This window comes from Pseudophryne corroboree, chromosome 5, assembly GCF_028390025.1.
Source record: "Pseudophryne corroboree isolate aPseCor3 chromosome 5, aPseCor3.hap2, whole genome shotgun sequence".
NCBI classification, from domain to species: Eukaryota; Metazoa; Chordata; class Amphibia; order Anura; family Myobatrachidae; genus Pseudophryne; species Pseudophryne corroboree.
The window spans coordinates 657215380-657238170 of NC_086448.1; the positions used below are offsets into that span (position 1 = coordinate 657215380).

The following is a 22791-nucleotide window of genomic DNA, read 5'->3' on the forward strand; positions in this document are numbered from 1 at the left end:
GGTCCAGGCGTCTCAGACACCGTCAGGGGCTTGTAAAAACGCCCATTTACCTCAGTCGGTCGACAGACACTGACACGGACACTGACCCCAGTGTCGACGGTGAAGAAACAAACGTATTTTTCCTTTAGGGCCACAAGTTACATGTTAAGGGCAATGAAGGAGGTGTTACGTATTTCTGATACCACAAGTACCACAAATAAGGGTATTTTGTAGGGTGGGAATAAACTACTTGTAGTTTTGCCTGAATCAGATAAATTAAATGAAGTGTGTGATGATACGTGGGGTTCCTCCGACAGAAAGTTATGGGCGGTATACCCTTTTTCCCGCCAGTAGTAAGGGCGAGTTGGAAAACACACCTTAGGGTGGACAAGGCGCTCACACGCTTATAAAAAACATGGCGTTACCGTTTCCAGATACGGCCGCCCTCAAGGAGCCAGCTGATAGGAAGCTGGAAAATATCATAACAGTATATACACACATACTGGTGTTATACTACGACCAGCAATCGCCTCAGCCTGGATGTGCAGCGCTGAGGGGGCTTGGTCGGATTTCCTGACTGAAAATTTTGATACCCTTGACAGGGACAGGATTTTATTGTCTATAGAGCATTTTAAGGATGCATTTCTATATATGTGTGATGCGCAGAGGCATATTTGCATTCTGGCATCAAGAGTAAATGTGATGTACATATCTGCCAGACGAAGACACGACAGTGGTCAGGTGAGGCAGATTCCAGACGGCATATGGAAGTATTGCCGTATAAAGGGGCGGTCCATTGGACCTGGTGGCCATGGCAACAGCTGAAAAATCCACCTTTTGTTACCCCGAGTCACATATTGGCAGAAAAGGACACAGTCTTTTCAGTCTCAGTCCTTTCGTCCCCATACGGGCAGGCGGGCGAAGGCCAGTCATATCTGCCCAGGGGGAGAGGAAAGGGAAGAAGACTGCAGCAAGCAGCTCATTCCCAGGAACAGAAGCTCCTCACGGCTTCTGCCAAGTCCGCAGCATAACGCTGGGGCCGTACAAGCGGACTCAGGTGCGGTAGGGGGTCATCTCAAGAGTTTCAGCAACACTCGCAAGGGAACTCCGGGATCCTACATGTAATATCCCAGGTGTACATTGGAAATTCGAGACGTCTCCCCCTCACACAATTCACAGGCTGTATTCCCAGCAGGTGATAATCAAAGTACCCTTCTTACGACAAGGAAGGGGGTAGTATTCCACACTATATTGTGGTACTAAAGCCAACCGGCTCGGTGAGATCTGAAATATTTGAACACTTACATACAAGCGTTCAAATCAAGATGGAGTCACTCGGAGCAGTGATAGCGAACCAGGAAGAAGGGGACGATATGATGTCACTGGATATCAGGGACGTTTACCTACAGGTCCAAATTTGCCCTTCTCACCAAGGGTACTTCAGGTTCCTGGTCAGAACTGTCACTATCAGTTCAGACACTGCCGTTTGGATTGTCCACGGCGCCCCGGGTCTTTACCAAGGTAATGGCCGGAATGAGGATTTTTCATAAAAGAAACATGGACGCTTTCCTGATAAGGGCAAGGTCCAGAGAACAGTTGGAGGTCGGAGTAGCACTATCTTAAGTAGTTCTACGACAGCACGAGTGGATTCTAAATATTCCAAAATCGCAGCTTTTTCCGACGACACGTCTACTGTTCCTAGGGAAGATTCTGGACACAGTCCAGAAAAACGTGTTTCTCCCAGTGGAGAAAACCAGGGAGTTATCCGAGCTAATCGGGATCCTCCTAAAACCAGGAAAAGTGTCAGTGCATCATTGCACAAGAGTCCTGGTAAAAATGGTGGCTTATTACGAAGCAATTCCATTCGGCAGATTTCCCGCAAGAACTCTTCAGTGGGATCTGCTGGACAAATGGTCCGGATCGCATCCTCAGATGCATCAGCGGATAACCCTATATCCAAGGAAAAGGGTGTCTCTCCTGTGGTGATTACAGAGTGCTCATCTTCTAGAGGGCCGCAGATTCGGCATTCAGGATTGGATGCCGGTGACCACGGAGGCCAGCCTGAGAGGCTGGGGAACAGTCACACAGGGAAAAAATTTCCAGGGAAGTGTGATTAAGTCTGGAGAATTCTCTCCGCATAAATAAGCTTAGAGCAAATTTATAATGCTCTAAACTTAGCTAGACCTCTGCTTCAAGGTCAGCCGGTATTGATCCAGTGGGATAACATCACGGCAGTCGCCCACGTAAACAGAAGGGCGGCACAAGAAGCAGGAGGGCAGTGAAAACTGCAAGGATTTTTCGCTAGGCGGAAAATCATGTGATAGCACTGTCAGCAGTGTTCTTTCCGGGAGTGGACGACTGGGAAGCAGACTTCCTCAGCAGGCATGACCTCCACCCGGGAGAGTGGAAACTTCATAGGGAAGTTTTTCAACATGATTGTGGACCGTTGGCAAAGACCAAAGGTGGACATGATGGCGTCCCGCCCGAACAAAAAACGGGACAGGTATTCCGCCAGGTCATGAGACCTTCAGGCGATAGCTGTGGATGTTCTGGTAACACCGTGGGTGTACCAGTCTGTGTATGTGTTCCCTCCTCTGTTTCTCATAACCAGGGTATTGAGAATTATAAGACATAGAGGAGTATGAACTATACTAGTGGCTCCGGATTGGCCAAGAGGGACTTGGTACCCGGAACTTCAAGAAATGCTCACAGAGGACTAAGGGCCTGGGGAGCTGAGAGGGACTTGATTCAGCAAGTACCATGTCTATTCCAAGACTTACCGCGGCTGCGTTTGACGGCATGGCGGTTGAATGCCGGTTCCTGAAGGGAAAAGGCATTCCATAAGAGGTCATACCTACCCTGGTCAAAGCCAGGAAGGAGGTGACCGCACAACGTCATCACCACATGTGGTGAAAATATGTTGCGTGGGTGAGGCCAGGAAGGCTCCACGACGGAAATTCAACTAGGTCGATTTCTACACTTCCTGAAAACAGGAGTGTTTTGGACCTCAAACTGGGGTTCATTAACATTTAAATTTCGGCCCTGTAGATTTTCTTCCAGAAAGAATTGACTTCAGTTCCTGAAGTCCAGATTGTAAAGGATGTATTGCATATACAGCTTTTTTGTGCCCCTAGGGGCACCGTGAGATCTCAACATAGTGTTGGGATTTCTTAAAATCATATTGGTTTGAACCGCTCAAATCTGTGGATTTGAAATATCTCACATGGAAAGTGACCATGCTGTTGACAAATATCTCACATGGGAAGTGACCATGTTGTTAGCCCTGGCCTCGGCCAGGCGATTGTCAGAATGGGCGGCTTTGTCTTACAAAAGCCCATATTAAAATTTTCCATTTGAACAGGACAGAACTGGGACTCGTCTCCAGTTTCTTCATAAAGGGGTGTCAGCGTTTTCACCTGAAACAACCTCTTGTGGTGCCTGCGGCTACTAGGGACTTGGAGGACTCCAAGTTACTAGACGTGGTCAGGGCCCTAAAAAAAAAAATATATATATATATATATATATATATATATATATATAGATATATATATATATAGATATATATATATATATATATATATATATATATATAGATATATATATATATATATATAGATATATAGTTAGGACGGCTGGAGTCAGAAAGTCTGACTTGCTGTTTATACTGTATACACCCAACAAGCTGGGTGCTCATGCTTCTAAGCAGTCTATTGCACGCTGGATTTGTAGTACAATTCAGCTTGCACATTCTGTGGCAGGCCTGCCACAGACGAAATATGTAGATGCCCATTCCACAAGGAAGGTGGGCTCATCCTGGGCGGCTGCCCGAGGAGTCTCGGCAGTACAACTTTGCCGAGCAGCTACGTGGTCAGGGGAGAACACGTTTGTAAAATTTTACAAATTTTGATGCTCTGGCTAAGGAGGATCTGGAGTTCTCTCATTCGGTGCTGCAGAGTCATCCGCACTCTCCCGCCCGTTTGGGAGCTTTGGTATAATCCCCATGGTCCTGACGGAGTCCCCAGCATCCACTAGGACGTTAGAGAAAATAAGAATTTACTTACCGATAATTCTATTTCTCTATCGTCCTAGTGGATGCTGGGGTTCCTGAAAGGACCATGGGGAATAGCGGCTCCGCAGGAGACAGGGCACAAAAAGTAAAGCTTTAGGATCAGGTGGTGTGCACTGGCTCCTCCCCCTATGACCCTCCTCCAAGCCAGTTAGATTTTTGTGCCCGGCCGAGAAGGGTGCAATCTAGGTGGCTCTCCTAAAGAGCTGCTTAGGAAAGTTTAGCTTAGGTTTTTTATTTTACAGTGAGTCCTGCTGGCAACAGGATCACTGCAACGAGGGACTTAGGGGAGAAGAAGTGAACTCACCTGCGTGCAGGATGGATTGGCTTCTTGGCTACTGGACATCAGCTCCAGAGGGACGATCACAGGTACAGCCTGGATGGTCACCGGAGCCTTGCCGCCGGCCCCCTTGCAGATGCTGAAGTAAGAAGAGGTCCAGAATCGGCGGCAGAAGACTCCTCAGTCTTCTAAAGGTAGCGCACAGCACTGCAGCTGTGCGCCATTTTCCTCTCAGCACACTTCACACGGCAGTCACTGAGGGTGCAGGGCGCTGGGAGGGGGGCGCCCTGGGAGGCAAATGAATACCTATTTTGGCTAAAAATACCTCACATATAGCCTCCGGAGGCTATATGGAGATATTTAACCCCTGCCAGAATCCGTTAAGAGCGGGAGACGAGGCCGCCGAAAAAGGGGCGGGGCCTATCTCCTCAGCACACAGCGCCATTTTCCCTCACAGAAAGGCTGGAGGGAAGGCTCCCAGGCTCTCCCCTGCACTGCACTACAGAAACAGGGTTAAAACAGAGAGGGGGGGCACTAATTTGGTGATATGCTTATATATATATTAAGATGCTATAAGGGAAAACACTTATATAAGGTTGTCCCTATATAATTATAGCGTTTTTGGTGTGTGCTGGCAAACTCTCCCTCTGTCTCTCCAAAGGGCTAGTGGGTCCTGTCCTCTATCAGAGCATTCCCTGTGTGTGTGCTGTGTGTCGGTACGTGTGTGTCGACAGGTAGGAGGACGATGTTGGTGAGGAGGCGGAGCAATTGCCTGTAATGGTGATGTCACTCTCTAGGGAGTCGACACCGGAATGGATGGCTTATTTAGGAAATTACGTGATAATGTCAACACGCTGCAAGGTCGGTTGACGACATGAGACGGCCGACAAACAATTAGTACGGTCCAGACGTCTCAAAAACACCGTCAAGGGTTTTAAAACGCCCGTTTACTTTAGTCGGTCGACACAGACACAGACAGGGACACTGAATCCAGTGTCGACGGTGAATAAACAAACGTATTCCTTATTAGGGCCACACGTTAAAGGCAATGAAGGAGGTGTTACGTATTTCTGATACTACAAGTACCACAAAAGAGGGTATTATGTGGGATGTGAAAAAACTACCATAGTTTTTCCTGAATCAGATAAATTAAATAAAGTGTGTGATGATGCGTGGGTTCCCCCCGATAGAAAATTATGGGCGGTATACCCTTTCCCGCCAGAAGTTAGGGCGCGTTGGGAAACACCCTTTAAGGTGGATAAGGCGCTCACACGCTTATCAAAACAAGTGGCGGTACCGTCTATAGATAGGGCCGTCCTCAAGGACCAGCTGACAAGGCTGGAAAATATAATAAAAAGTATATACACACATACTGGTGTTATACTGCGGCCAGCGGTCGCCTCAGCCTGGATGTGCAGAGCTAGGGTGGCTTGGTCGGATTCCCTGACTAAAAATATTGATACCCTTGACAGGGACAGTATTTTATTGACTATAGAGCATTTCTATATATGCGAGATGCACAGAGGGATATTTGCACTCTGGCATCATGAATAAACGCGATGTCCATAACTGCCAGAAGATGTTATGGACACGACAGTGGTCAGGTGATGCAGATTCCAAACGGCACAGTATGGCCGTATACAGGAAGAGGACTTGTTTGGGGTCGGTCCATCGGACCTGGTGGTCACGGCAACTGCTGGAAAATCCACCGTTTTTTACCCTAAGTCACATCTCTGCAGAAAAAGACACCGTCTTTTCAGCCTCAGTCCTCTCGTCCCTATAAGATCATATCTGCCCAGGGATAGAGGAAAGGGAAGAAGACTGCAGCAGGCAGCCCATTCCCAGGAACAGAAGCGTTCCACCGCGTCTGACAAGTTCTCAGCATGGCGCTGAGACCGTACAGGACCCCTGGATCCTACAAGTAGTATCCCGGGGGTACAGATGGGAATGTCGAGACGTTTCCCCTTCGCAGGCTCCTGAAGTCTGCTTTACCAAGTCTCCCTCCGACAAGGAGGTAGTATGGGAAAAAATTCACAAGCTGTATTCCCAGCAGGTGATAATTAAATTACCCCTCCTACTACAGAAAAGGGGTATTATTCCACACTATATTGTGGTACTGAAGCCAGAAGGCTAGGTGAGACTTATTTAAAAAAATTTGTTTTTGAACACTTACAAAGGTTCAAATTAAGATGAAGTCACTCAGAGCAGTGATAACGAACCAGGAATAAGGGGACTATATAGTGTCCCGGGACATCAGGGATGCTTACCTCTATGTCCCAAATTTGCCCTTCTCACTAAGGGTACCTCAGGTTCGTGGTGCAAAACTGTCACTATCAGTTTCAGACGCTGCCGTTTGGATTGTCCACGGCACCCTGGGGTCTTTACCAAGGTAATGGCCGAATTGATGATTCTTCTTCGAAGAAAAGGCGTCTTAATTATCCCTTACTTGGACGATCTCCTGATAGGGGCATAGTCCAGGGAACAGTTGGAGGTCGGAGTAGCACTATCTCGGATACTGCTACAATCAGCACGGGTGGATTCTAAATATTCCAAAATCGCAGCTGATCCCGACGACACGTCTGCTGTGCCTAGGGATGATTCTGGACACAGTCCAGAAAAAGGTGTTTCTCCCGGAAGAGAAAGCCAGGGAGTTATCCGAGCAAGTCAGGAACCTCCTAAAAACAGTGCATCATTGCACAAGGGTCCTGGTAAAAATGGTGGCTTCCTACGAAGCAATTCCATTCGGCAGATTTCACGTAAGAACTTTTCAGTGGGATCTGCTGGACAAATAGTCCGGATCGCATCTTCAGATGCATCAGCGGATAACCCAATATCCAAGGACAAGGGTGTCTCTCCTGTGGTGGTTATAGAGTGCTCATCTTCTAGAGGGCAGCAGATTCGGCATTCAGGATTGGATGCTGGTAACCACGGAGCCCAGCCTGAGAGGCTGGGGAGCAGTCACACAAGGAAAAAATTTCCAGGGAGTGTGATCAAGTATGGAGACTTTTCTCCACATAAATATACTGGAGCTAAGGGTAAATTTATAATGCTCTAAGCTTAGCAAGACCTCTGCTTCAAGGTCAGCCGGTATTGATCCAGTGGGAAAAACATCACGGCAGTCGCCCACGTAAACAGACAGGGCGACACAAGAAGCAGGAGGGCAATGGCAGAAACTGCAAGGACTTTTCGCTGGGCGGAAAATCATGTGATAACACTGTCAGCAGTTTTTCATCCCGGGAATGGAAACTGGGAAGCAGACTTCCTCAGCACGACCTCCACCCGGGAGAGTGGAAACTTCATTGAGAAGTTTTTTCCACATGATTGTAAACCGTTGGGAAATACCAAAGGTGGACATGATGGCGTCCCGTCTGAACAAAAAACGGGACCGGTATTGCGCCAGGTCAAGAGACCCTCAGGCAATAGATGTGGACGTTCTGGTAACACCGTGGGTGTACCAGTCGGTGTATGTGTTCCCTCCTCTGCTTCTCATACCTAAGGTGCTGAGAATTATAAGACGTAGAGGAGTAAGAACTATACTCATGGCTCCGGATTGGCCAAGAAGGACTTGGTACCCGGAACTTCAAGAGATGCTTACAGAGGTCTTATGGCCTCTGCCGCTAAGAAGGGACTTGCTTCAGCAAGTACCATGTCTGTTCCAAGACTTACCGCAGCTGCGTTTGTCGGCATGGCGATGGAAAGCCGGATCCTAAGGGAAAAAAGGCATTCCGGAAGAGGTCATTCCTACCCTGGTCAAAGCCAGAAAGGAGGTGACCGCACAACATTATCACCACGTGTGGCGAAAATATGTTGCGTGGTGTGAGGCCAGGAAGGCCCCACAAAGAAATTTCAACTCGGTCGTTTCCTGCATTTCCTGCAAACAGGAGTGTCTATGGGCCTCAAATTGGGGTCCATTAAGGTTCAAATTCGGCCCTGTAAATTTTCTTCCAGAAAGAATTGGCTTCAGTTCCTGAAGTCCAGAAGTTTGTCAAGGGAGTATTGCATATACAAACCCCTTTTTTGTGCCTCCAGTGGCACTGTGGGATCTCAACGTAGTTCTGGGATTCCTCAAATCACATTGGTTTAAAACCAGTCAAATATGTGGATTTGAAGCATCTCACATAAAAAGTGACCATGCTCTTGGCCCTGGCCTGGACCAGGCGAGTGTCAAATTGGTGGTTTTTTCTCAAAAAAGCCCATATCTGTTTGTCCATTCGGACAGGGCAGAGCTGCGGACTCGTCCCCAGTTCTCTCCCTAAGGTGGTGTCAGTGTTTCACCTGAACCAGCTTATTGTGGTGCCTTGCACCTACTAGGGACTTGGAGGACTCCAAGTTGCTAGGAGTTGTCAGGGCCCTGAAAATATGTTCCAGGACAGCTGGAGTCAGAAAATCTGACTCGCTGTTTATACTGTATGCACCCAACAAGTTGGGTGCGCCTGCTTCTAAGCAGGCGATTGCTCGTTGGATTTGTAACACAATTCAACTTGCACATTCTGAGGCAGGCCTGCCACAGTCTAAATCGGTTAAGGCCCATTCCACAAGGAAGGTGGGCTCATCTTGGGCGGCTGCCCGAGAGGTCTCGGCATTACAACTCTGCCGAGCAGCTACGTGGTCAGGGGAGAACACGTTTGTAAAATTCTACAAATTTGATATCCTGGCAAAAGAGGACCTGGAGTTCTCTCATTCGGTGCTGCAGAGTCATCCGCACTCTCCCGCCCGTTTGGGAGCTTTGGTATAATCCCCATGGTCCTTTCAGGAACCCCAGCATCCACTAGGACGATAGAGAAAATAAGAATTTACTTACCGATAATTCTATTTCTCGGAGTCCGTAGTGGATGCTGGGCGCCCATCCCAAGTGCGGATTATCTGCAATACTTGTACATAGTTACAAAAATCGGGTTATTATTGTTGTGAGCCATCTTTTCAGAGGCTCCGCTGTTATCATACTGTTAACTGGGTTTAGATCACAAGTTGTACGGTGTGATTGGTGTGGCTGGTATGAGTCTTACCCGGGATTCATAATTCCTCCCTTATTGTGTACGCTCGTCCGGGCACAGTACCTAACTGGCTTGGAGGAGGGTCATAGGGGGAGGAGCCAGTGCACACCACCTGATCCTAAAGCTTTACTTTTTGTGCCCTGTCTCCTGCGGAGCCGCTATTCCCCATGGTCCTTTCAGGAACCCCAGCATCCACTACGGACTCCGAGAAATAGAATTATCGGTAAGTAAATTCTTATTTTCTCGTAGTCCGTAGTGGATGCTGGGCGCCCATCCCAAGTGCGGATTGTCTGCAATGCTTGTACATAGTTATTGTTACAAAAATCGGGTTATTACTATTGTTGTGAGCCATCTTTTCGGAGGCTACTTCGTTTTGTTATCATACTGTTAACTGGGTTCAGATCACAAGTTGTACGGTGTGATTGGTGTGGCTGGTATGAGTCTTACCCGGGATTCAAGATCCTTCCTTATTGTGTACGCTCGTCCGGGCACAGTACCTAACTGAGGCTTGGAGGAGGGTCATAGGGGGAGGAGCCAGTACACACCATGTGACCTAAAAAGCTTTTTAGATGTGCCCTGTCTCCTGCGGAGCCCGCTATTCCCCATGGTCCTGACGGAGTCCCCAGCATCCACTACGGACTACGAGAAATAGAATTATCGGTAAGTAAATTCTTATTTTTACCGTGCCCTTTCAGGCTTCCGATTCCACACGGGCGATATCTGTCGCCAGGGGATCTCAGAGGAAAAAAAAAAAAAAAAGCTGAAGCAGAGGTTCAGCATCCTCGGTCCAGTCTGATTTTACATCATCCTATACACACACTAAAGGTCAGACTTTCCTACCACCTGGAGGGTCCCAGGGTAGGCGCAGGTCGGTGGAAGAAGGCTTGGGCGGTTACAGACTAGATTTGGGAGTACAACCGTCTCGGGAGTCCCTCGGCAGGGGTCGGCCGATTTACGATGACAAGAGAGTCATAATGCAGGCGGCGCTCCATATGCTTCTAACCGCAAAGGGTGTTGATCCCTGTTTTTTACATATCATTTGAATCGGGACAGTTCTCAGGCCTTTGTTTTCTTTTCACGTTCCGAAGCCAGTTGGCTCGGCCAGGCCTATTCTGGCCTTAAAATCCTTTCAGTCTGTGATTGCTAGTTGAACAAGAAAGGGAGTTTTACGCGTCCCTTGTCTTCAGGGATGCCTGTTTACTGATTTCCGTTGGGTTTCCTCATCGGGCTTTACTCAGTCGCATTACAGGATTCTCATTTTCACTGTCAGTCCTTTTCTTTCGGTCTCTCTTCCGCTCCCACAGGGTTCAGGAAGATCACAGAATAACTCTTTTTCTCTAACGTCCTAAGTGGATGCTGGGGACTCCGTCAGGACCATGGGGTTTAGCGGCTCCGCAGGAGACAGGGCACAATAATAAAAGCTTTAGGATCAGGTGGTGTGCACTGGCTCCTCCCCCTATGACCCTCCTCCAAGCCTCAGTTAGATTTTTGTGCCCGGCCGAGAAGGGTGCAATCTAGGTGGCTCTCCTGAGCTGCTTAGAATAAAAGTTTAAGTTAGGTTTTTTATTTTCAGTGAGTCCTGCTGGCAACAGGCTCACTGCTACGAGGGACTTAGGGGAGAGAAGTAAACTCACCTGCGTGCAGGATGGATTTGCTTCTTAGGCTACTGGACACCATTAGCTCCAGAGGGAGTCGGAACACAGGTCTCACCCTGGGGTTCGTCCCGGAGCCGTGCCGCCGACCCCCCTTGCAGATGCCGAAGTTGAAGAGGTCCAGAGGTCCAGAAACAGGCGGCAGAAGACTTTCAGTCTTCATAAGGTAGCGCACAGCACTGCAGCTGTGCGCCATTGTTGTCAGCACACTTCATACCAGCGGTCACTGAGGGTGCAGGGCGCTGGGGGGGGGGCGCCCTGGGCAGCAATGTATTATACCTTTTTTATGGCTAAAATACATCACATATAGCCCTTGAGGCTATATGGATGTATTTAACCCCTGCCAGATCTCACAAACTCCGGGAGAAGAGCCCGCCGTTTTAGGGGGCGGGGCCTATTCTCCTCAGCACACGGCGCCATTTTCCTGCTCAGCTCTGCTGTGAGGAAGGCTCCCAGGCTCTCCCCTGCACTGCACTACAGAAACAGGGTTAAAACAGAGAGGGGGGGCACTTATTTGGCGATATGATTACATATGTGAAAATGCTATAAGGGAAAACACTTGTATAAGGGGTTGTCCCTGTATAATTATAGCGTTTTTGGTGTGTGCTGGCAAACTCTCCCTCTGTCTCCCCAAAGGGCTAGTGGGGTCCTGTCCTCTACCAGAGCATTCCCTGTGTGTGTGCTGTGTGTCGGTACGTGTGTGTCGACATGTAGGAGGACGATGTTGGTGAGGAGGCGGAGCAAATTGCCTGTATTGGTGATGTCACTCTCTAGGGAGTCGACACCGGAATGGGTGGCTCATTTAGGAATTACGTGATAATGTCAACACGATGCAAGGTCGGTTGACGACATGAGACGGCCGGCAAACAAATTAGTACCTGTCCAGGCGTCTCAGACACCGTCAGGGGCTTGTAAAAACGCCCATTTACCTCAGTTGGTCGACACGGACACTGACTTCAGTGTAGACGGTGAAGAAACAAACGTATTTTCCTTTAGGGCCACACGTTACATGTTAAGGGCAATGAAGGAGGTGTTACATATTTCTGATACTACAAGTACCACAAATAAGGGTATTATGTAGGGTGGGAATAATCTACTTGTAGTTTTTCCTGAATCAGATAAATTAAAGTGTGTGATGATACGTGGGTTTCCTCCGATAGAAAATTATTTGAGGTATACCTTTTCCCGCCAGAAGTGAGGGCGAGTTGGGAAACACACCTTAGGGTGGATAAGGCGCTCACACGCTTATAAAAACAAGTGGCGTTACCGTCTCCAGATACGGCCGCCCTCAAAGAGCCAGCTGATAGGAAGCTGAAAAATATCCTAAAAAGTATATACACACATACTGGTGTTATACTAAGACCAGCAATCGCCTCAGCCTGGATGTGCAGCGCTGGGGGGGCTTGGTCGGATTTCCTGACTGAAAATATTGATACCCTTGACAGGAACAATATTTTATTGACTATAGAGCATTTTAAGGATGCATTTCTATATATGCGAGATGCGCAGAGGGATATTTGCATTCTGGCATCAAGAGTAGATGTGATGTCCATATCTGCCAGACGATGTTTATAGACACGACAGTGGTCAGGTGATGCAGATTCCAGACGGCACATGGAAGTATTGCCGTATAAAGGGGCGGTCCATCGGACCTGGTGGCCATGGCAACAGCTGGAAAATCCACTTTTGTTACCCCAAGTCACATCTCAGCAGAAAAGGACACAGTCTTTTCAGTCTCAGTCCTTTCGTACCCATAAAGGCAGGCGGGCAAAAGGCCAGTCATATCTGCCCAGGGTTAGAGGAAAGGGAAGAAGACTGCAGCAGGCAGCCCATTCCCAGGAACAGAAGTCCTCCACAGCTTCTGCCAAGTCCGCAGCATGACGCTGGGGCCATACAAGCGGACTCAGGTGCGGTGGGGGGTCATCTCAAGAGTTTCAGCACGCAGTGGGCTCACTCGCAAGTGGACTCCTGGATCCTACACGTAGTATCCCAGGTGTACATTGGAAATTCGAGACGTCTTCCCCTCACAAGTTCCTGAAGTCTGCTTTACCAACGTCTCCCTCCGACAGGGAGGCAGTATTGGGAAAAAAAAAAAAAAAAAATTTCACAGGCTGTATTCCCAGCAGGTGATAATCAAAGTACCCCTCCTACAACAAGGGAAGGGGTATTATTCCACACTATATTGTGGTACTGAAGCCAAACGGCTCGGTGAGATCTAAAAGATTTGAACAATTACATACAAGGGTTCAAATCAAGATGGAGTCACTCAGAGCAGTGATAGCGAACCAGGACGATATGGTGTCACTGGATATCAGGGACGCTTACCTACATGTCCAAATTTTGCCCTTCTCACCAAGGGTATCTCAGGTTCGTGGTACAGAACTGTCACTATCAGTTCAGACGCTGCCGTTTGGATTGTCCACGGCACCCCGGGTCTTTACCATGGTAATGGCCGAAATGATGATTCTTCCTAAAAGAAATATGGACGCTTTCCTGATAAGGGCAAGGTCCAGAGAACAGTTGGCGGTCGGAGTAGCACTATCTCAAGTAGTTCTACGACAGCACGGGTGGATTCTAAATATTCCAAAATCGCAGCTTTTTCCGACGACACGTCTAATGTTCCTAGGAATGATTCTGGACACAGTCCAGAAAAGGATGTTTTCTCCCGGAGAAGAAGACCAGGGAGTTATCCGAGCTAGTCAGGAACCTCCTAAAACCAGGAAAAGTATCAGTTGTTCATTGCACAAGGGTCCTGTGAAAAATGGTGGTTTCTTACAAAGCGATCCCATTCGGTAGATTTCACGCAAGAACCTTTCAGTGGAATCTGCTGGGAAAATGGTCCGGATCGCATCTTCAGATGCATCAGCGGATAACCCTGTCTCCAAGGACAAGGGTGTTTTCTTCTGCGGTGGCTGCAGAGTGCTCATCTATGAAAGGGCCGCAGATTCGACATTCAGGACTGGGTCCTGGTGACCACGGATGCCAGCCTGAGTGGCTTGGGAGCAGTCACACAAGGAAAAAAAAATTTCCAGGGAGTGTGATCAAGTCTGGAGACTTCTCTCCACATAAATATACTGGAGCTAAGGGCAATTTACAAGGCTCTAAGCTTAGCAAGACCTCTGCTTCAAGGTCAGCCGGTATTGATCCAGTGGGACAACATCACGGCAGTCGCCCACGTAAACAGACAGGGCGGCACATGAAGCAGGAGGGAAATGACAAACTGCAAGGATTCTTCGCTGGGCGAAAAATCATGTGATAACACTCTCAGCAGGGTTAATTCCGGGAGTGGAAAACTGGGAAGCAAACTTCCTCAGCAGGCATAACCTCCACCCGGGAGAGTGGGGACTTCAGCGGGAAGTCTTCCACATGATTGTAAACCGTTGGGAAAAACCAAAGGTGGACATGATGGCGTCCCGCCTGAACAAAAAACTAGACAAATATTGCGCCAGGTCAAGGGACCCTCAGGCAATAGCGGTGGACGCTCTGGTAACACTGTGGGTGTACCAGTCAGGGTATGTGTTCCCTCCTATGCATCTCATACCAAAAGTACTGAGAATCATAAGAAGGAGATGAGTAAGAACGATACTCGTGGTTCCGGATGGGTCAAGAAGGACTTGGTACCCGGAACTTCAAGAGATGCTCACGGAAGAACCGTGGCCTCTACCTTTAAGAAAGGACCTGCTCCAGCAGGGGCCTTGTCTGTTCCAAGACTTACCGCGGCTGCGTTTGACGGCATGGCAGTTGAACGCCGGATCCTGAAAGGGCATTCCAGATGAAGTCATCCCTACCCTGGTCGAAGCCAGGAAGGATGTAACCGCAAAACATTTTCACCGCATTTGGCGAAAATATGTTGCGTGGTGTGAGGCCAAGAAGGTCCCTACAGAGGAATTCCAACTGGGTCGTTTCCTACATTTCCTGAAAACAGGACTGTCTATGGGCCTAAAATTAGGGTCCATTAAGGTTCAAATTTCGACCCTGTCAAATTTCTTCCAGAAAGAACTGGCTTCAGTGCCTGAAGTTCAGACGTTTGTAAAAGGGGTACTGCATATACAGCCTCCTTTTGTGCCCCCAGTGGCACCTTGGGATCTCAATGTTGTTTTGAGTTTCCTAAAGTCACATTGGTTTGATCCACTCACCACTGTGGAATTAAAATATTTCACATGGAAGGTGAAGATTCTATTAGCCCTGGCTTCAGCCAGGCGTGTGTCAGAATGGGCGGCTTTATCATATAAAAGCCCTTACTTAATTTTTCATTCTGACAGGGCAGAATTGAGGACTCGTCCTCAATTTCTCCTTAAGGTGTTTTCTGTTTTTCACATGAACCAACCTATTGTGGTACCTGCGGCTACTAGGGACTTGGAGGACTCCAAGTTACTTGACGTTGTCAGGGCCCTGAAAATATATGTTTCCAGGACGACTGGAGTCAGAAAATCTGACTCGCTGTTTAGCCTGTATGCACCCAACAAGATGGGTGTTCCTGCTTCTAAGCAGACGATTGCTCGCTGGATTTGTAGTACAATTCAGCTTGCACATTCTGTGGCAGGCTTGCCACAGCCAAAATCAGTAAAAGCCCATTCCACAAGGAAGTGGGCTCATCTTGGGCGGCTGCCCGAGGGGTCTCGGATTTACAACTTTGCCGAGCTGCTACTTGGTCAGGGGCACACCCTGACTGAGGAGGACCTGGAGTTCTCTCATTCGGTGTTGCAGAGTCATCCGCACTCTCCCGCCCGTTTGGGAGCTTTGGTATAATCCCCATGGTCCTGACTGAGTCCCCAGCATCCACTTAGGACGTTAGAGAAAATAAGAATTTACTTACCGATAATTCTATTTCTCGTAGTCCGTAGTGGATGCTGGGCGCCCATCCCAAGTGCGGATTGTCTGCAATACTTGTACATAGTTATTGTTACAAAAATCGGGTTATTCTTGTTGTGAGCCATCTTTTCAGAGGCTCCTTCGTTGTTATCATACTGTTAACTGGGTTCAGATCACAGGTTGTACGGTGTGATTGGTGTGGCTGGTATGAGTCTTACCCGGGATTCAATATCCTTCCTTATTATGCACGCTCGTCCGGGCACAGTATCCTAACTGAGGCTTGGAGGAGGGTCATAGGGGGAGGAGCCAGTGCACACCACCTGATCCTAAAGCTTTTATTATTGTGCCCTGTCTCCTGCGGAGCCGCTAAACCCCATGGTCCTGACGGAGTCCCCAGCATCCACTACGGACTACGAGAAATAGAATTATCGGTAAGTAAATTCTTATTTTTTCAAGGGGTTGACGTTGGTTCCCTAATGGGACAATCTACTGCTACTATCCCACTCTGTACATTACGTGGCTTCTGAAGATCCGATTTATGCTCCTCATAAACGTTTTCTCAACAGGGTCCGTCTGAGGATTTTTCCTTCCTCGGTACCAGGTACTCTATTTCTTCAGTCAAGCTGCGACGCAATGAGTGGTCGCCTACATTCCCCTCTGAGCGGGGGACAACAATCTTCTTTCCAGATCAGGCCACCAGGTCAGACTCCTGGGTGAGGGAACATTCCCCGGAGTTTTGTCAGCTGGTCTACTGTGGGCGGAGATTTCGAATCGACCTCAGGGCGTTCTGACTGACTCTTTAACCCTTTACTACTCACCGACGTGAGCTCTGGTGGCAGTATCCGAGGATGCTCTCAGGGCTCCTGGGAGTTTCTGGTTATTCTATCCTGCCTCCTTTTCTATTTCTACCTCACTTTCGGTAACACAGGAGGAGAATATGCGTGCTAGTCCTCTCGGTGGCTCTGGTTGGGCCACCCATGACTTGAAGATACGGCTACAACTGTTGTCGGTAGAGGAGCCTTGGCTCCTACCTCGACTGGACTGTCTACTTCAACAGGGTACTTTTCTTTGTTCAATCTTACACTGGTTTCATTTAACCGTGTGACTGTTCACGAGCCCTCAGAAGGGAGGAGTTCCCTAGTTCGGTTAGGCCTACTAGGCCCCGATTTCAGAAGTCTGTTACCTCTTCTCGCTTTTGCCACTTTTGGAAAGCTGTATGGGACATAATAAGGATAAAAGGGGGTTTTCCCCTTCTTTCAGTTACCATTCAGCCGTAATCTTTGGTTTCTCTGGGAGGTTTTGCTCCGCTGCGCTTCAAACCACATTGACCTGAATTTTCGGTCCCTGCCTTTTTCGGTTTTCTTCCAAAAGAAATTAGCCTGGCGCCCGTAAGTTCGGGCTCTCTTTCAGGGAGTACTCTATTAGCAACTCCCCCGGCTGAGCTTCGGCCTCAGCGGTCGTTTCTCCCAAAGGGCATGTCCGTTTTTCATATAAATCTGACACTAGTGTTTTTCAGTCCTTTTTGACTGTTGTCGGGGCTCGCTGACTTTCTCTACAGAGGTCTTAGGCTATTCGACGAAGGGTTTTTTTTCTTCTTTATTCTGTACGATGCTCCCGTACTAAATAGCCAGGGTCCCAGCATAAGCTGGGCTGTTGGATACATCTGACCATCAGACAGTCTTCTTGGCGGTTGCTTGGGAGCCTCCGTTTTCCATTTCAGCGCACTTTACGTGCGTGGTGGGACCTTCGTGGGCAGCTGCCTGTGGGGTCTCCATGAATACTTTAGGTCGGGCGGCTACTTGGTCCGGCCGTCATACGTTTGTCAAATTCTACAAGTTTGACACTTTTGCGGCCTCTGCATCTCAGTTTGGCCGAGTGGTTTTACAGAACTCTCAGCGCTCTCCCACCCGTTCTGGGAGCTCTGGGACGTCCCCATTGTAACTACGCTCCAGTGGCCCCTAGTGGATGAAGGAGAAATCAGGATTTTGGTACTTACTGATCCCTTTCTCCGATTCCACAGGGGCCACTGGACGCCCGCCCAGCGCTGTTCCTCCTTGTTTTTTTGCTTAACGGTTTGCAGATCACCATATGACTGCTTGTTGAGTTCGGGCTAGCCGGTTGTTTGTTAGGTTCTGTTCCAGGTTGGGTTTGTGTTATCCTGGGTTACAGGGCGTCATTAACCTCCTCTACCTTACGGTTTGTTTATTACAGCTCTCCTCGGGCACAGTTTTACGTAGACTGGCTTGGAGGGGAGATAGTAGGGGAGGAGCTAGCCACAGTGTGAGAATTTTAAAGTGCCAGCTCCCAATTACTGCCTACTATTTCCCCATTGTAACTACGCTCCAGTGGCCCCTGTGGAATCGGAGAAAGGGATTTATCGGTAAGTACCAAAATCCTGATATTCTTACTTACACTCACAGACTGGCAGCTCTGCCACTGCCAGTCTGCACCGCGGGAGCTGCCGGCGGGGTCCCATCGCAGCTGCGTGCGGCTCGGGATGGGCCTCGGCTGAAGGAGACACTGAGCTCTCCAGAGCTGGCCGGACACCGCTGCGTGTCGGGGCCGCTCCGTCGGCAGAAGATTCCGGCAGCGGTAAGTAACAGTGGCTGGACACCGCTGCGTGCGGCGCGTGTTGGGGCCACTCCGTCGACAGAGGCCGGACACCGCTGCGTGCGGCGCGTGTCAGGGCCACTCCATCTGCAAGCAGTGGTGAGTAAACACCCCCCCTTCACATGGATGTATGATTTATCTTACATTACACATTTACTGGTGCAATATGCTCTAAGTAATATGTTTATTCCTCCAGTGTGCCCACTGTATGATCTCATGTGTCTGGAGTGGGTCAGATTATAACCAGAGGCGCCTTTTCTGGTTCAAATTCCGCTCCATTAAGGGGGGCGGCGGAGCTTCAGTGCGCTATGCACAGCGCCCGCTCTGTACTGCGGCTCAGCGCTCCCCGCCCGCGACACACATTGCCGGCGGGGGATGCAGGGCGCTCACCGGGCGGGTTTGTTTAAATTTGGCGGCAGAGCGGGGGGGCGGAGCTAACTCCTGCTCGGTTCAGCGAGCGCTCCCCGCGCCTCAGCCGCTGCGCGCTTTGCCGGCAGGGGATACAGGGCGCTCACCGCTCCGGGTAAACTACAGGCTCCCGCGCTGTACAGCGGGCTCAGCGCCCCGCTCCCCAGCCACTGCATTCCCGCTCTGTACAGCAGGCTCCCTGCTCCCTGCACGCATTGCCGGAGGGGGATACAGGGCGCTCACCGCTTCGTGGAACTGAAGCGGGTTAGTTAAGTTTTGGGGGCCGACCTAATTCCGCTCTGCACAGCGGGCTCCCTGCTCCATGGCCACTTCACGCATTGCTGGAGGGGGAGTCAGGGAGCTTACCGCTTCATTTAATGTTTGAACAGCGGGCTCCCCGCTCCCCAGCACACACACATGGATTAGAGCCTGCTCTATATCAGGGGCTCATTAATGCATCATCATTATAAAGAGCCTTTATAGCTTGGTGGCCATAATAGTGGAGCATATTCACTGTGTGTGTGTGTGTGTGTGTGTGTGTATATATATATATATATATATATATATATATACATATGTATCTATCTATATCTATCTAATCTATCTATCTATCGGGTAAAACCACTTCCGCAATGTTTTATAGTAACAAAATACCGAAAACATCTGGTGCACCTAAATTAGCGGTACACTACATACAGGGCAGACAGTGTGGCTCAGCACACTAATCCCCTAAACAGGCCTGGGTCCAAGTACCTCCACAGATACTTTAAGGCATCAGACAAATAGCGCTGCGGCTCGGAACGCTAGTAGCGGGTATATGAACAGGGGGACCAGGGTTTGAATCCCAAAAAGAAACCACTTTAAAGGGAGCTCCTATAGCGCTACTGGTTCAGGTCTCCGCTGCTCCAGAAAGTTTATTTGAATCGTGTCTGTCACTACACGTTATAGTGCAGACCTTACATAGGGCTCTGTTTATTTAACCCACCTTTTCTCCTTTCGTTTGTCTCACCTGGGATAGTCGAAAAGAATTCCCTCTTAGGTGTGAAATATGCGGTGGAGCCATCTGCTTAGCCCTCCACGCACCTGCAGGACACTCCTGTTAGAACAGCTCAGATTATACAGGTAATGTCACTGTTAACCAGAGACCTTGTACGTCATTTCCACACTCCAGGTTTCTAAATGAACCTTGATAGCCTTCCAGGTTACACGACTCAGCGGTGGAAAGGCCTCTCTGGGAGGAGGCGAGAGATGTCCAGGATACGGATGATGTCTGGTTTCGGTGCAGTCTGAACCTGTGTCTCAGAATATCCAGGTGCATTATACAGCAGTTCGTCTAATACTGCAGGTAAGGGAGGCGGACACATCCGGTCCATCAGGGTTCGACGCCGATGACGAAATGGTCCAGTTTCGGATGGGCTGGGTGGCTCCGGTAGGCGGCTTGCAGACACCCGAATGCAAAATTTCGGGTATCAAACTATGTTGGTTTTCCTATCCTTTCCCCGCAGACGGAAGGAAATGGCATCAGAACCTCTCCAGGTATACCCCTCGATGTATCACCGGTCCAACAAGCTGCCATTTTCCTGAGGCAACATTGCTCAGGTATCTATCGAAGACACATATACGGCAGCAGGGTTCTACCTTGTCCGGAGCAGGTAGGTTGTGGAACAATTGTCCTCTAGGTTACAGGATATTTCTTTTTCATCCACTAGGGGTCACTGGAGTACTCTTGGGATATGGACGGCGTAGCAGAAACAAAGGCACTGAATATTTAAATTTAGAACTCTCCACCCCTCCATATCCCAGAGTACCTCAGTGTACGACCTCAGTGTTTTTTCTGTGCTCAAAGCACTAACATCGGCTTGTGGGAGTTCCCACACTTTGTGGAAGATTTTATTAATTTTTCATTTTTATTTTTTACTTTTTTCAAAAGCACATCCCTTCCCAGTTTCAGGAAAAACATGGGTCCGGGATAGTGCCGCTGCACGGGCAGCGCATGGCGTGTCGGTCCTCACAAAGAGCACCCTCACAGCCACAGGCAGCCCACTGCTCCTGCAACAACTGGACGGAGCTTATACATAGAAGCCCCGTCGCAGCCATGACTGGATGACTGAAGAGCTGGACGGAGCTTACACATAGAAGCCCCGTCGCAGCCATGACTGGAGAGCTGGACGGAGCTTACACATAAGAAGCCCCGTCGCAGCCATGACTAAGATCACTGGAGAGCTGGACGGAGCTTACACATAAGAAGCCCCGTCGCAGCCATGATCAGGGATACAAGCAAGGTAGGCTGGGGAACGGCAGCGCAGGCTGCCGCTCCGCTATGTTGGTTTTAATATGCCGCTTCCGCCGCTCATCCGCCCGCCACAGCCCCAGCCGCTACGTCTGCAAGCTCCATACAGCGCTCCGTCCGCCCGTCCCAGCCGCTCCGTCCGGCCGCCCAGCACCATACGGCCGCAGACGCTCCCTCAGTTCTCAGCACTAAGACGGTGATAACCGGGCCGCCGCTCCGTCCGGCCGCCCAGCACCATCCACCCGCAGATCAGTGCCAGCGCTAAGAGGCTGCAAGAAGGCCTCCCTGCAAGTCTTCCCGGGCTACCCGCAGAGACACAGCGTTACAGGGGGGAAGAGGGGCGGTGGAATCTGGCGGATCACAGCGGCAAGGGTATGTAAAATACCTATATGAACAGCAGCACAGTGTATATGCAGCTATATATATGTGACAGGTATTTATAATGTATTGTAACCTGTCCTGTGAGTTTCACTGTATAATAGGCTATTGAGCCTATATTACTGTCTGTGATTATCACTGTATAATAGGCTATTGAGCCTATATTAATGTTTGTGATTATCACTGTATAATAGGTTATTCAGCCTATATATTAATGTCTGTTATTATCACTGTATAATAGGCTAGTGAGCCTATATTATTGCTGTATAATAGGCTATTGAGCCTATATTAATGTCTGTAATTATATTCATAGAGCATGTGTTGTACCCTGCCTGTGATTATCACTGTATAATAGGCTATATTAACACGGAAACAATTGTAACTTGTTCTGTGATTATCAGGGTCAGCATGGCAAAGGGGCCATTTTAACCATGCTTCCTGTTGTTTTCCAGTTTGTAATTCTGGAACATTCCTGCCCTACATCTCTAAGCCACCAGAGGCGCAGGGGTGTTAGTGGGAATTTGGTTCGGGTTTCACATAGGCTGCCCATGTGAACTGCTTTTCACATAAAGAATACTCTGGTTTGTCTTCAGATCGAATAAATCTTTCGCCTTTTACTAAAGATTTCCGTGGAGAGGAACAACCATGAGTTTCATATAATTTTTTGATGCCTGCCTACGGCTGGGCTTAATATGCCTTTCAGCAATAAAAATATATATATGACACATAATAACTTCAATAAGTCGTGCAAGTGTCTGTCCGTTGCCTATTGTGGTGTCTGTCTGCATAGCGAGTAAGGCTCTAGCGCAGACTAAAAATAATTTTAAAGATCCTATGTTAAGCATTGGCAATTCAAATTAAAGGAGCGGTAACATCGGAGTCTCGGAAGTTACTCCGCCAGCTCTAACGAAGGACAGTCTTTCCAAAGGGCCAATTTCCCTTTGGGTACCAGGGTGTTTATTTAACTGGTCTTATAATTTAATGCACGATTCTATGTCAAATCTCACAGCGATAACTACGAGTGAGAAGGGTACATTAGACCAGCACTCAGATAGTGCGGGGTTTTTGACAACCATACATTGCTAAAACCCAGTGAGTCAATGTCTCCATTTTTACAGAGACTGAGTAGACTCTAACCACTATTTAATCGTTTCCACATCTAAATGACGCGATCTGCCATTGGTGAATTCGTCTGTCAAACATTATAAAGACCCAATATACATTTGGGTCACTAGACTCTTATGTATGGAAACAATGACGATCACTGTTAATGAGAAGCTGCAGAGTATATCTGTAAAGCTTCTGCGAACGCCGGTTACTTC

At 48.7% G+C, this 22791-nt stretch overlaps 1 non-coding gene across 1 annotated transcript; it reads left to right on the forward strand.

Annotated features, from left to right (window-relative positions):
• The first annotated feature begins 22042 nt into the window (after positions 1-22042).
• LOC134931249 (U5 spliceosomal RNA) lies at positions 22043-22157 on the forward strand. Its single transcript, XR_010179049.1, has one exon. It is a non-coding gene; the product is annotated as a U5 spliceosomal RNA (small nuclear RNA).
• Positions 22158-22791: the final 634 nt, after the last annotated feature.